Source organism: Microcebus murinus, chromosome 16, assembly GCF_040939455.1.
Source record: "Microcebus murinus isolate Inina chromosome 16, M.murinus_Inina_mat1.0, whole genome shotgun sequence".
Lineage (NCBI taxonomy): Eukaryota > Metazoa > Chordata > Mammalia > Primates > Cheirogaleidae > Microcebus > Microcebus murinus.
In genome coordinates, this window is record NC_134119.1 from 71,589,310 (window position 1) to 71,605,285 (window position 15,976).

Here is a 15,976-nt window from a genome sequence, read left to right on the forward strand (position 1 = left end):
CTACTGTTGAAGGAGGGAGGAACTGCGACAAAATGATTTTCCACACTCCCAGCATTCATAAGGCCTTTCCCCAGTGTGAATTCTCCTGTGTTTAATGCGACTGGACCTTTCAGCAAAGGATTTCCCACATACACTATGTTCGTAAGGCTTTTGCTCAGTGTGAACTCTCTTATGAACATCAAGTGCAGAGCTGGAGAGAAATGATTTCCCACACTCATTGCATGCATATGGCCTTTCTCCAGTGTGAACTCTCCGGTGTATGTTAACAGAGTTCTTATGGCTAAATAATTTCCCACATTCGTCACATTTATAAGGCTTTTCTCCAGTGTGAACTCTCTGGTGTACAAGGAGATGAGACTTCTTGTTAAATGATTTCCCACATTCCCCACAGTTATAAGGTCTTTCTTCAGTGTTAAGTCTCTAGTGTTCAGTGAGGTGAGACTTGTAGCTAAATGATTTCCCACATTCCTTACAATCATAAGGCCTTTCTCCAGTGTGACCTCGCTGATGTTGAATGAGGTTGCCCTTTTGACAAAAAGATTTCCCACATTCTCCACATTCGTAAGGTTTTCTTCCAGTGTGAACTCTCTGATGATTATTGAAGCTATTCTTTTCACTAAAGGATTTTCCACACTCACTACACACATAACATCCTTCACTGGGGGAGTCTCGAGTGCTGAGCAAGCATGTATTTGGAGCTGGAGACTTTCATGGACTGTCCATAGCTATTGTGAGTATTTTCCCCCTGTGGGGGTGGCCCGCACTTAGTTTTGCTGCTTGACTTCTCCTCAGCGTGAGCTGCCTCATTCTGGAGCAATCCCAAGCCTTTCCCAACCTGACTCAAGATAAACGGCTTCACTGCCATGTGGGAGTCACAGCTCTTCAAAAATGATGCTTCCCGGACAATGCTTCTACAGGGTTTCTCTTTTTTTTTAATTTATTAATTTTTTTTGAGACAGAGTCTCAGTCTGTTGCCTGGGCTGGAGTTCCGTGGCATCAGCCTAGCTCACAGCAACCTCAAACTCCTGGGCTCAAGCGATCCTCCTGCCTCAGCCTCCCAAGTAGCTGGGACTACAGGCATGCGCCACCATGCCCGGCTAATTTTTTTTTCTATATATTTTTAGTTGGCCAATTAATTTATATGTGTTTATACTAGAGACGGGGTCTCGGTCTTGCTCAGGCTGGTCTCCAACTCCTGACCTTGAGCGATCCTCCCGCCTCGGCCTCCCAGAGTGCTAGGATTACAGGCGTGAGCCTCCGCGCCTGGCCTACAGGGTTTCTCTTGCTGCTTCTGGTGCTGATGAAGATTTGTACCGTCATACAACTTTTCCCTACACTTATTCAGTTTCTGCCTGCGATGCATTCCCTGGTGCTCATCCAAGCGCACAGTGTCTCTCAACATCGGGACACACATTTCACGGCGGGCGGTGGGGGGAGGGCTTCTTGGGAGACACTCCTATGCTGGAGACGCCCCTCGTATACAATCACTCAGTTTAGAAGGTGCCTCCTTGTCTTCAGCTCCACACCGACCACCTGAAAGAAAGAAAATGTCGGGGAAGTGCAGGTCACTTCTGGTGGGAATGCATAGCCCATTCACAGGTGTGTCTGACAAATTAAGGAATTAGCCCATGGAAATATCTGCAGAAATAGAGTGTTGAGTTCAGTTTAAAGACAGGGTGGCTTAGCACTACTGAGGTATAAAGGTCACAGAATGTGTGAGGCCTCAGCATGTGCAGGCATCAACCATACATGCAACAGAGCAGGTAGAGACGGGTCTGCAACTACTTCCTGTGCAAAGAACTTGTCTGCAGGACCTTATCTGCTGATGACATGTGAACACTATATAGTGGGACATGTCCAGGCCCAAGAAAATATGACTACCACACAGTAGCTATTGGTCAGGGACAGTTTAACAATGGGTACCAACTTGAAAATACAAAATATACATGCCAAAATTGGAGTACACTTCAAACAGAGATGTAAGAAAAATGCATGAGACGGATGGAGTCCATGGATGTGAAGATTAATCTCAGGATGGATATAATAGCAGAAGTGATAGAGTATAGAACTGACAATTTTGCAAACTCTCAAGAATGGGAAAGACAGAAATAGTGTGTGCCTCCTTGTATGGCCACAGAAATACTAGTCAAATAAAATAATTTTCTGATATGATTTGAACAAAGCCTTGACATCATGCCCTCCTCCGGGATGCTAATCCTCTGGAACAGGCTCCCTCTGAGCCCATCACCTTGAGGGTGCATGCATTTGCATCTTCAGGACCATCCTACCATCACCATGACCAAGTACACAGGACCTGGATGTTAGGGTCCCATGACAGGAAATGATAGATGAACAGCCAACAGTGGTTCAAAACGACTCAGCACAGGACAGCCCACAGGAGAAACTAAGTATTATAAAGAGAAGTGCTAAGGAGCTTCTTGCAAGAACAGCTATGGTCTGTGTAGGCAGTGACAATGTCACTGATGGCAATTCCTGCCACGGGAAGGCATGAAGAAATGTCAACTAGAGAAAGGAAGCACAACCTGGGCACGCAGGAGTCTTGTATCTAGACAAAGTCATCCAGACAGCCAGAGGGCAAGCAAGGTGGGATGCATTGGGGTGACTCCAAGAATCCCGACCCTGAATCCTTCCCTGGGAGCCTGCAGTGAAGTAGATGTTGGGGCTGCTCAAAGAGAGGAGAGGGAGGCAGACACCCCTCGCCTCACTCTCATGTCCAACTACAGAGCCTGCCCAGAGGACTGAGGGAGAACACATTCTAGCCAAAGGGGAAAAGGGGAAGGGCAGAGACTAGAGCAGGTCACAGGATAAGTGCGAGGGCCCTACCCAGGGAAGACAAAAGCGCCACAGTCTCCAGCATCGCGTCCCGTGCAGGCATCTCTGAGCCTCGCTGAGGACATCCCCCTCCTCCCAGGAAAAGCTCACAGCCACATCCTCAAAGGTCGCAGGCCCTGCTGTGATGGGAAAGATGAATCCACACGCAGCCCCTGCGCTGAGGCTCCACACCCCATCTCTCCCACACATCCACCCTTGCTCACCTTCTCCCAGGGCCCCTAACTCAGAAACTAGGCCCGTTGATGCCTTTGTCTCCTCATCGGCCCAATGATCCTGGGATACAGCCATCAGCAACAAGAAGCAGGTGGACAAAGAGGTATCTAGGCTATGGTCCTTACATACAAAGGGTCCACCCTCCTGACAGGCAATTCCTGTTATGGCTGAGGTCGTGTAACTCTTGATGTAGTATCCTGGGTCGATCAGACAAACTCCCTCTCAAAATACACCCCATTCTTTAGACTGCAAAGAAACATGCCTGTGGCCATCCACACTTGTCTGGCCCCCACCAGCGGCCTATCTCTAGCCTCACTACAAGTTAAAGTATTTTTTTTTATAAACAAGTTTATTCATATATTTAGTCAACATACATAATTGACCTAAAAACTTCAATAGAAGGATTAATTTTAAAACCACTTGGAAGGCCATCTCTAAGTGATTTTCCCAGGACAGTAACCAGATGTAACCTAACTAACCCAATACCATCTTAATCAGCAGAGGTTCAATGAGCTGGAGCTGTGTGCTCCTTCTCCTACAGCAAGTTTACACTAAGGGCTGTAATACAAACTCCACAGGAAAAGAACTTAGGAATTGTCTCCTCTTAGAGGAGCGAAACTCAACCTAGTTATGCGAGACCAACCACAACACAATGAAAAGCTGCACTAACTAGTTCTTCAGAATATTAGTAACAGATGATGCTGGTGTGAATAACTCGTATTTTATTCTAGAGCCCTTATAAAAATCCCCCAGTTAGTGTTTGCATTATAGCTAGAGGGTTAGTTAACATGGGGAAGAATGAGGACTTCAGCAAGGTATAATGCGCATAGCACCGTACTGCTATGAAAACAAGTGCAGTCAAGTTAGGAGAAAACCAACTGGACTCTATATTACACTCACCTTAATGACAGACTCCCCACCACTTGTGAATGTAAAACATTTAATTTATAAATGTTTACAACATATAAAATAGCTATTATAAATGCACACAGTGTATTCTATAGCTGCCAGGTTTACTTTTTTTTTTTTTTTTTTTTTTTTTATGAAACTGTAAGTTACACTGTGGTTAAAACTTGTATCTTCACCCTTGAAAAAGCCCACATTCTATCACAGCGCTATATGGTCAGACTTAACAGCCCCAATTGTTAACACTTGGATCAAGTCATAACCAGTTTTATTGCAAAAGGACCCTGTGCACATCTATTTATCAATTCTAGTACCTTAATAGCTACCCAGCAAGTCATTAACATACAGAAACATGCATCATGAGAAGCAAGAAACACCGCCCATCCTTCTGCATATTAGGGTCTCGCCACTCCTGGGCAGCAGCGCTCTCATCACTGAGGTCTGTGAGCAGTCACTTTTCGCATTCATCCTGAGTGAAAGATGGAATGACTTAAGTACAAATGCAACATATTATAAACAATTTCTTACAAAAAAAGTCACAAATTAAACCAAAGTATTTTACGGAATTCACTACAAAACGCCATAGAAACTGCCTTCACTTAAGCTCTCCCCGGTGTGCGGCGAGCCACTGGATGTCCTCGGGCACGAGGGCGACTCTCAGCGCAGAAGGCGCCAGATCAGGGTCCGCACAGACCCAGGGCGGCGCTCTGACACCTCGCGCGGGCTCCAGCTCCCCGGCGGGCTCCCTCCCCAGCGGAGGCCGCGCAGAGTCCCGCAGGGCGGAGAGGTCCCGCAGGGCGGAGAGGTCCCGCAGGGCGGAGAGGTCCCGCAGCGCGGAGAGGTCCCGCAGGGCGGAGCGGTCCCGCAGGGCGGAGAGGTCCCGCAGCGCGGAGAGGTCCCGCAGCGCGGAGAGGTCCCGCAGGGCGGAGCGGTCCCGCAGGGCGGAGCCGTCCCGCAGGGCGGAGAGGTCCCGCAGGGCGGAGAGGTCCCGCAGCGCGGAGAGGTCCCGCAGGGCGGAGCGGTCCCGCAGGGCGGAGAGGTCCCGCAGCGCGGAGAGGTCCCGCAGCGCGGAGAGGTCCCGCAGCGCGGAGCCGTCCCGCAGCGCGGAGCCGTCCCGCAGGGCGCAGCGGTCCCGCAGCGCGGAGAGGTCCCGCAGGGCGGAGAGGTCCCGCAGGGCGGAGAGGTCCCGCAGGGCGGAGCCGTCCCGCAGGGCGGAGAGGTCCCGCAGCGCGGAGAGGTCCCGCAGGGCGGAGCCGTCCCGCAGGGCGGAGCGGTCCCGCAGCGCGGAGAGGTCCCGCAGGGCGGAGAGGTCCCGCAGGGCGGAGCGGTCCCGCAGGGCGGAGCGGTCCCGCAGCGCGGAGAGGTCCCGCAGGGCGGAGAGGTCCCGCAGGGCGGAGCGGTCCCGCAGGGCGGAGAGGTCCCGCAGGGCGGAGCGGTCCCGCAGGGCGCAGCGGTCCCGCAGGGCGGAGCGGTCCCGCAGCGCGGAGAGGTCCCGCAGGGCGGAGCGGTCCCGCAGGGCGGAGCGGTCCCGCAGCGCGGAGAGGTCCCGCAGGGCGGAGCGGTCCCGCAGGGCGGAGAGGTCCCGCAGCGCGGAGAGGTCCCGCAGGGCGGAGCGGTCCCGCAGGGCGGAGCCGTCCCGCAGGGCGGAGCCGTCCCGCAGGGCGGAGCGGTCCCGCAGCGCGGAGAGGTCCCGCAGGGCGGAGCGGTCCCGCAGGGCGGAGCGGTCCCGCAGCGCGGAGAGGTCCCGCAGGGCGGAGCGGTCCCGCAGCGCGGAGAGGTCCCGCAGGGCGGAGCCGTCCCGCAGGGCGGAGCGGTCCCGCAGCGCGGAGAGGTCCCGCAGGGCGGAGCGGTCCCGCAGGGCGGAGCGGTCCCGCAGGGCGGAGCGGTCCCGCAGGGCGGAGCGGTCCCGCAGGGCGCAGAGTCCCGCAGCGCGGAGCCGTCCGGCCCGGCCTCTTCGCGCGCTTCCTGCCGGCGGCCTGGCTCCAGCCACCGCCCCGTGCGGGCGCCCGAGTCCCGCGCCACCGCCCCGTGCGGGCGCCCGAGTCCCGCGCCGCCTCCGCCGCCTGAGGAGGAGCCGCGTTTCGGAGCAAAGAAAAGACGCTCTCCCCACGCCCCACACCGCGCCGCGCCCAGTGTCTAGTGCCTCCTGCGTTCCTGCTGGCGGGGGTTCGCACCCTGGGGCGGCGGTCAGACACGTGACACGCGGCGACGCGCGCGCTGTGGGCCGAGGCCGCCTGGGCTGCCATCGAAACCGACTGGAAAGCACAATGACCGAGAGCTCTGCCTGTGCCCTGGACGGAGAGGTCATAGGCTAGATGCATAGTCTGAGACAGCAGAGTGAGAGCGGCATTTGAACTCAAGCCGTGTGAGGTTGTGCCAGCATCACCGCACCAAGTGGGGACATCATATTCAGGCTTCATTTGGGCCGTGCACCACAGTGTGGGTGACAGCATGCAGAGTGAGTTTGGCAAATTCAAAGAGGATGCAGTGTTACCACACAATTCCCATGGTGCCACCAGCAGTGGTGTTCTCAAGTCATTCTATAAAGGTGTCCTTCCGTAGTCCTGTAGCTACACAGATCCACATGTAGTTCCAGGTATCCATGGCCTTATATCATTTTGGGGTTTTTTTGAGACAGAGTCTCGCTCTGTTGCCCAGGCTAGAGTGAGTGCCGTGGCGCAGCCTCGCTCACAGCAACCTCAAACTCCTGGGCTCAGGCGATCCTCCTGCCTCAACCTCGAAAGTAGTTGGGACTACGGGTGTGCACCACCACGCCCAGCTATTTTTTTTTCTATTTTTAGCTGCCTGACTAATTTCTATTTTTTTTAGTAGAGATGGTGTCTCACTCTTGCTGAGGCTGGTCTGGAACTCCTGACCTCACGCAATCCTCCTGCCTCGGCCTCCCAGAGTGCTAGGATTACAGGTGTGAGCCACCGCGCCTGGCCTGTACTGACGTGGCCCGATTACAGGACAGGGGATAGTGATTATCAAAGGTTTTAAGATAATCAGCACAAGCTACTTGCCAGGCAGAAGAAAGTTCTAGGTTAGTTTGAATATCTTTTGAGTTTAAATTTGTAGCTATTTTATCGGGATCTCGTCTGGATAACTGACGATTTTGTCGTAGACCTCTGGAGATTAAATGAGCAAGTTTATTTAAATAATTAAGGAGTTTTTAATTCTGATTATTTGGTAAAAACAACCATTTAAGGATGCCAGCATCTTGGTTCAAGCAACCTGTAGGAGAATATGTATGAAAAAGGTAGAAAATAATTGGACAAGAAGGCTGAAGAAAGGTAAGAAACCCAGAGCCGAGTCATTGCTCCACGAATTGAAGCTCTTTTTAGCTTGTGGGGAAAGAGAGCGAGGGCTGGCGGGCCGAGCTTCCCTCCAACATAGCAAACAAATGTTGCAAAGCGTAAGTAGGTATATCTAAGGACGGTGGGAGCCAATTTATATCCCCAAGGAGCTTTTGAAAGTCATTGAGTGTTTTTAAATGTGCATCACAGAATGTACACAATTTTATAATGTTATGATGTATATTATCTGCTTATATTTTTACATTTATATATGATGTATGAACATATATTTACATGTTATATATCATATAGTGAATACTATAGATTATAATTAGGTAGTATACGTTATATTATATATGATACATAAATATGTTTGTTTACATAGATTAACATATGCATATATTGTAATTACATGCAAATAGCATTACACACAGACACGTTATACATTGTATGTTGCATGTGTATATTTATAAGTTATATACATAAACTATATTCATATTACATTTGTGTGTATATATAATACTCATATTGTTTTAGTCCATTTGCTCTCTCACTTTCTTAGATTACAAGTGGACTCTGGTATCAATTAATTTAACAGTTTATATAAGAAATAATAAAACATTTGTTTTTAAGTCTTACATATATTACTTTAAATAGATACAAAGTTCAGTTTGTAATTTTTAAGTTTTACTGCTATTTTAAACTACCTGAAAGAAAATACCTTAGTGGGAAAAAAAATGTTTTGATTGCTTTGGATAAGTATGACTTGTAAAACAAGTGCTGGTAGTAACCGTCCACCCATATGTTATTTAGCAATTAGGCAGGTCAAATGGTTTATGAAACTATCTTGAAAGGAAAGAAATATTTGTTGGGCAGGTAAAATAATATTTGAGACTATTATAATATGCAACTTAGAATGAAATTTAAGAAGTTGATTTAAAAAATTTAACATTGCACAAATTTATAAATAATTGTTTAATTTCCATCTTTAATATTAACCTGCATTATTGAAGCACACTAAAAACAATGAGATGAAATAAGGCAAAAAACATTGTACATGTGGTCATTTGCTTGATGGGAGCATTGGATTGTTAAAATAGTTTTGTTTTTTTTTTTTGTTTTTTTTTTGAGACAGAGTCTCGCTTTGTTGCCCAGGCTAGAGTGAGTGCCGTGGCGTCAGCCTAGCTCACAGCAACCTCCAACTCCTGGGCTCGAGTGATCCTTCTGCCTCAGCCTCCCGGGTAGCTGGGACTACAGGCATGTGCCACCATGCCCGGCTAATTTTTTTTATATATATATCAGTTGGCCAATTAATTTCTTTCTATTTATAGTAGAGACGGGGTCTCGCTCTTGCTCAGGCTGGTTTTGAACTCCTGACCTTGAGCAATCCGCCCGCCTCGGCCTCCCAAGAGCTAGGATTACAGGCGTGAGCCACAGCGCCCGGCCTAAAATAGTTTCTTATACATACTTCCCTGTCCAAAAATATAAACTTGCTTGTTTTCCATATATACAAGTATTCTGTGAAATCCTGGATTTTGAGAAAAATAAAAGTTTGAGATATAGCATTGAATAAAGCATCACAATGCATGATATTTTTGGCTGAAATTTAGCACAGTTACTGTCAGCAGAGAAGAGTTGATTGGAGTGTACTTCCAAAAGTCTCCCAGTGACATGGTAGGCAGTGTCCCCACACAGTAGCGCCATTGTCAGGATTAGCGTTTTTTACACCCAAAGATTGTATGATAATAGTAGCAGCCTCTGTGGAACCAACGCTGTTTTAGACTGCCTCTTTAAGGCGGGATAAAAAATTAGTATATGGCTCAGTGGGCCTTGCATGGTTTTGGTGAAAGACGGCCCTGGCATTCTAGATGTTTTGATTTTTTCCTAGGCTCAGATAAAAATAGATTTGGTCTGAGCTAAGGCTGCATCTCCAAGTCTTGTATTTATTAGGAAAAGAGAAGGGGAAAGTAAGGGGATCACCGGAGTATAGTAAGAAAATAAGCAAAGAGCAAGCATCAATCATGCCACTAGGACCCCACCATCAGCAGCACCAGAGTCAACCATCGCGGCAGCCCGGGCAGCCCCGGGCAGCGGGACAGGCAGCCACCGCGGGTGTGGGTGTCTCCCGCCCGCAGCTGCACGGCCATCTCAGAGAAGCGGGCAGCTCCGCGCCTCAGCCATCTTACTCTTTGTGAACAAAGGGATTAACTCCTGCATTTCACATTGAATGAGCTTTGTAACTCCACTCGGACAGAAACATCAGAAGAGGCATTAACTCTTTCCTCTCCTGAGGACTCCTCCTGATCATCTTTACTTGGGGAAGGTCATCGAGATCTTGGAGGGGTTTTATCATTTTCCTCATTAGAATCACCCCTCTCTGAGTCCGACCGTCAGAGAGAGCTTGAGTAACAGCACTACAAACTGACTAAAATTTTTAATCAATGATATCTCCCTGTTGATGAGCAACACGCAAAACTTTAACAACTTGCTGCCAGCTATGTAAATTTAATTGTAACTGAGATTGTGATTGAAACCAGTGACAATGTTTCTGCACTAAAGCAAATAAACGTTTTAGGGTCCCATCCTTTACTTCCACCCCCACTGAATTTAATAACTCTTGAATTAACTTCCTGTATTCCCGCTCTGTGGCGGATGGGGTATTTCCCATTTTTCCCAAGAGTCCCCTGTAGGGTGCCACTTACCATTAGCGGAAGGGGTATCCACTTGGTCCCGCCATCCTGAAATGATGCAGTTCCCGTTCAGGATTCAAGATCCTCCAGGGTTTGAGACTCTGCTCGCTGCACCACTTGACATGGCCCGATTACAGGACGGGGGATGACACAGAACATAAAATAATGACACAGACACACATGGGCATGACAATGACTCGAGCGACCAATGCACCGGTTGCTTTATTTTTATATCCCCCAGACCCAAGGTTAGTTCCTTGTACTGTGAGCATCTGAGCATAGCAGCGATATCAGCCAATTCCAGAGTTGTTTCAAAAGGGAACAATTTCCCATGGTCCCAGACCTCAAAATAGTCACTTGAGGCGCCAGCGCTGGACATAGCTCAAAAGCCAAGGCCGAGATAAGCAACATTGAACAATGCAGCCATTAGAACTTCTCGTGCTGGCCGGGCGCTGTGGCTCACGCCTGTAATCCTAGCTCTTGGGAGGCCGAGGCGGGCGGATTGCTCAAGGTCAGGAGTTCAAAACCAGCCTGAGCAAGAGCGAGACCCCGTCTCTACTATAAATAGAAAGAAATTAATTGGCCAACTGATATATATATAAAAAATTAGCTGGGCATGGTGGCGCATGCCTGTAGTCCCAGCTACCCGGGAGGCTGAGGCAGAAGGATCACTCGAGCCCAGGAGTTTGAGGTTGCTGTGAGCTAGGCTGTCGCCACGGCACTCACTCTAGCCTGGGCAACAAAGCGAGACTCTGTCTCAAAAAAAAAAAAAAAAAAAAAAAAAAAAAAAAAAAGAACTTCTCGTGCTCTTTCCCAGCCAGCGGCTCTCTCCCAGCCAGCGGCCGACCCCCACGGTTGTGTCTGTCTTAGGTCGTCCCCCCCCATGGGGAGTCTTATGGGTCACTGACTACCAACCATCACATGGGGCGGGACCTTGGGAATGTTCTTCTTATCATTATGGCTTCCAGACTCCCACCACGGGGGCCCTCCGTGTGGGAGCTGGGCAGCATTTGCTTACGTGCAGAAACTCAGGCCTCTTGCTATGTCCCAAGGCAGTGACCGTGTCTAAAGAACATGCCGGCTACCGCTGCGTCAGGCAGCACACGTACATTACAGGCTGTAGTGAATGATTAGTATAAGACACATCACCGGAATCAGCCCCCAACACTATACTGCTTCTTTTGTTGCCCTGGCAGACCCCTCAATAACAACAGCTTTCCTCTGGCCACCTAATGCCATTTAAAGCCCAGTCCCATTGGTCATACACTCCAGGCCTACTGACTTTCACAGATGACCATATTTCTCCCTAACCATATCCACCAGGCTGCATGGAACCCCCCACGCATGCGTGCGCATGCACACACACACAGACACACAAGCACAAAACTGCCTCAAAATCTTGGGGAGCCCAAAGAGTGGTGAATAAGCACTTATGCCAGCCTGTGTGTCATCTTCCCACAATTACTCATGTGCTTTTGCATGTGTCTCATATCTATTCTCTTCTTGGAACCCTGTATCTTCTGCCCTACTATGCTGTCTGATACAATCTACCTACACTTATCACCCTCTCCTGTGTTCACGAAGGCCAATTAGGTCACACAGGGACCCAAGCAAGAGATCTAGTCCTTAACCTCCAACCAGCTCTTCTTGGCCACCTAACAGCTTTGCCACCATTATCTGAACACTACCCCTCTTAAATGTGACCCATGGCTAACTTACCTTAGTCAATATATTAGCTACCATATAGTAGATGTCTTCAATATAAATCTCTTCCCAGATATCCCACCTATGTCTAGTTACCTATTTGATGTCTCCACTTAATTGTCTCTGAAATGTCTCACGCTTAACATGCCAAAACAACCCTCCTGCTATCCCCAATGAATTTTATACCAAATACCAACTTGTACATCATAGTTGATGCAGCTCCCATTGTTACAGGTGCTAACACCAAAAACTCTAGGATATACCTGATCCCTCTCTTACATGCCCTCACCATCCATATTAGGAAATACTAGGGGCCCTTTTACGAAATATGAATCTTGAATCCAGTCACATCTCTTTAGCCTTGAAGCTGGTCCATTAACCCTCACGTGGCTTACAGCAGAAGCCTCAACTCTGATCTCCTATCTGCCGCCCTCAACTCCAGTCTATTCTCCAACATCAGCCCAAATGGAGCCAGTGGACAGAGGGAACTGTGGTGATTTCACTCCCCTCTCTGATCAGTTTTACCTCTAAGCGTTTGTGATCCGCCATTAACTGCCCGGTTAACCTTACAAGTGCATTCACAGCAGTCCACAGGAATGGGAATACCTCCATGACCTGGCCATAACCCTGGGACCCTAGGTTTGGGGCTTCTCCAGGGTCCCAAGAGCAAAGGATTGGGAAAAAAAATCCACAGAAGAGTGGATTTTTTTCCACTCTTAAATGGATTTTTTTTCCACTCTTTCCACCACAGTCTATAGAATATATAGGTGGGGATTAAGGGCCAGTGAGGGAATGGTACACTCTCCACTTCTCTGTCTGGGTTTCTTAAGTGCTTCAGCAGCCATGGCTACTTGATAGACGAGGCAAACTTTATAGGGATGTGCCCCTGGTGGGACCTGACAAATTCAGGTCTCACTGTACCCTTCTTGGCCTTGGAACCAGTGACCTGAAGCTGATTGTCTGACCTCAGTGTCTCAGTATAAAATGTCATCTCTTACCACCTATGTGATTTACAACAAAGATTCAACCTCTCAGTGCTTCAAGGTCCTCATCACCTCTATCCACTCTGCCTGTGTCCCTTCTTTATTCCAAACTCTCCATGGCTTCTAGCATCCTCACAATCAAAGTGCAAACTTAAACCTGCTTTTCAGGAGTAACTCCGGCTCACACCTTATTCCCGACAGGCACAAGTCCATCCCAGGTTCCAAAGTATTTGCATGTGTTGGTCCCTCTGCCTCTCAGACTCTCCCACAACCCATCCCACCAGATGTGAGAAAAAGGCACCCCAACCAGGAGCGCCTCACTGTGCCAGACACAGGGGTCCAGGCTGAAGAGATGTGAGCAGGTGCACCTACTCGGGACTTTCGGACTTCGGTGAAGATGGAGGAGTGGAGTAGTGTGAACTAAAATGCTCATCCCTCACTGGCTGACTGAATGGACCACCTCATGGCCAAAGGAATATCCTAAAGCAAAATGCCTGCCAGGAGGAGGGAGGTCACAAATGGCTTCTCATGCCTCCTCCTCCCTTCTTGGAGACTTCCTTTGTAACCCATCAACAGGCCTAAGGGTATGCAAGACAAACCTGCAGGTCCTCAATTTATGCAACAAATGGTGGCTTATGTCTGGTAAACAGTTTATGTTAAAATATTCCAAGCCTTTAGACAAAGCTTCATTTTGTTAGAGGCAAGGACCCTCAAAGACCCTCAACTCCCCTATGACTCGTCCTACGCACGGGCTTCGCCCTAGAAAATTCCAGCTATAGCTCCGAGAAGAATGCATTCCATGACGTGCTGACCATAGAATTCTCCAGGACATGCTGACTGCAATTGTTCCCGACCACCTGCCAGGTTGGAGTTGAGTAAGCAGTCACAAACAGCTTCGATACCGATAAGACGCTGATTGGGGCTGATTAACCCAGACCCAAGCCTCATTGTCGCCCCACTCTATTTTTCTGTTTCTACTTCCTTGTTTCTGTATGCTTATAAAACCTACTAAGAATCCAAGTAAAGCAGACCTTGACAACCCTTTGCTTGGTCTCATTCCTTTCTCTCACCCATCTCTTTCAGGCAAGGTCCCCCTTGACCCCACGAGTAACAGAAGGTCCCGCGGGCCGGGACAAGTGGCGCCTAACGTGGGGCTCGAGGTACGGACTTTTGTCGGATGCACGCGGTTTACAGACAGTTCTCCGGAGAATCCCTGAAGAGACCTCCTTTCTGCCGCTCACAGAATCGACGGTCTGGTGAGTAGATTCTTTACATTGTCATCCCATCGAGATGGGCCATTCTTTGTCTAAAGAGGCCGTTTTTATCAAGGATCTCAAGGCCTCGCTCAGAGAGAGAGGAATTAGAGTTAAGAAAAAGGACCTAGGCCGGGCGCGGTGGCTCACGCCTGTAATCCTAGCTCTTGGGAGGCCGAGGCGGGCGGATTGCTCAAGGTCAGGAGTTCGAAACCAGCCTGAGCAAGAGTGAGACCCCGTCTCTACTATAAATAGAAAGAAATTAATTGGCCAACTGATATATATATAAAAAATTAGCCGGGCATGGTGGCGCATGCCTGTAGTCCCAGCTACCCGGGAGGCTGAGGCAGAAGGATCACTCGAGCCCAGGAGTTTGAGGTTGCTGTGAGCTAGGCTGACGCCACGGCACTCACTCTAGCCTGGGCAACAAAGTGAGACTCTGTCTCAAAAAAAAAAAAAAAGAAAAGAAAAAGGACCTAGTAAAGTTTTTTGTGTTCTTTGATCGTGCTTGTCCCTGGCTTATTGTTGGTGGACCTGAAATTCACCCACGCAAGTGGCAAAAGGTAGGCAGAGATTTAAACAGTTTACTTCTAAGTCAGGGCCCAGATGCCGTCCCTGTATCCGTTTTCTCGTACTGGGGACTAATCAGAGATATTGTTGAGGGGGCAGATTCAGACCCCAATAAAAAGCAGCTGCTCTCAGTAGCAGAATTCTGCCTCTGACCTGTGTCACAGTCCGCTTCGAGAACGTCTTTAGAGGCGGCCGAAGGGTCAACTTCCCCTAATAAACCTGAGGGGCCAACATGCCCTTCCCCTTGCCCCTCAGTTTGTATTAATATGCCCCCTCAGGACCCCTCGGCTGAGCTCCAGACATCTAGGGACGAGCCCCCGATTAGTAGGCCAGACACCAAGACCCTCTACCCTCCCTTGCCCGAGGGTACAGCCCCTCATGCATTCAACTACCCGGTATTCAAGAAACAACCCCTCCGAGAGTCCCTCGACCCCGCAGAAGAGGCAACCCTCAGAGAGGAAGCGGCCCGATATCACGATCCCGAATGGCCGCCTCCTTACGCGCCCCAGATTTGCGCACCTTCATTAATGCCTCCCCTTACAATGCCCTTGCTTTTGCGTGCCAAAAAAGACTTAAGTCAAAGGGTTACACAATTAAAGGATGTCTTACAACTTCAAAAAGAGTTTGCCCAGCTTTCCAAAGACTTGTCCTCCCTCCAAGATACGCTTAAAGATTCGGTCTTCATTAGCCAGCCCCGTCATGAGACCGCCCAGTCATACGCCACCTTAAATAAAAAATCCTTACAGTCCTCCCATAACGCCCTAGCATTCCCGGTAGTTACCAGGTCTGGTAGCCAGAAAGACCTTGCCGCCCCTTCTTCTAGCCAGTCCCCGCCCCAAGATTCAGATAATGAGGATACGGAAGGGAGGGAAAGAGAAAGTGAGAGCGATGACCTCCCAGAAGAAACAGACTCAGAGCCCACTGAATTTCACAGTCTAAAGTTCAAAACCTTAAAAGAATTGAATTCTGCCGTTAGGGCGTATGGGCCCAATGCACCCGTTACCTACTCCCTCCTAGAGGCAGCCTCAGGGGCGGCTACCTGCTCCCCGGAGAATGGATCAAACTAGTCCAGGCGGTCCTTTCTCGCGGGTAGTTTCTCTCTTGGAAGGCCGACTTTCTCGACTGCTGTCAGACCACGGCTGCTAATAATTTAAAAAACCCCAATTCTGCATTTTGGACCCTTGAAAAGCTTAGCAGACAAGGGAAATTTGCCTCTGAACAGCGCCAAAGGAGACTCCCAATTGGACTTTTGTCCCAGACCGCCGCAGCCACCTTCGGCGCCTGGTGAACTCTTCCCTCTACGGGATCTGTTCTTACTCCCCTGACAAAAATCACCCAGGGAGCTCAAGAGGGCTTTAGTGAATTTGTAGGTAGGCTTTTAGAATCTGTTGAGAGGGCCCTCAGACAGGAGGATGGCGATAATTAAACAATTGGCCTATGAAAATGCCAACCGCACTTGCAGGGCCATCCTCAGGGGTAAACTCAAAAATAAAGACCTTAATGACATG

At 49.2% G+C, this 15,976-nt stretch overlaps 1 pseudogene; it reads right to left on the reverse strand.

Annotated features, from left to right (window-relative positions):
* LOC142861199 (uncharacterized) lies at window positions 1–865 on the reverse strand (annotated as a pseudogene).
* Between the last annotated feature and the right edge of the window lie 15,111 nt (window positions 866–15,976).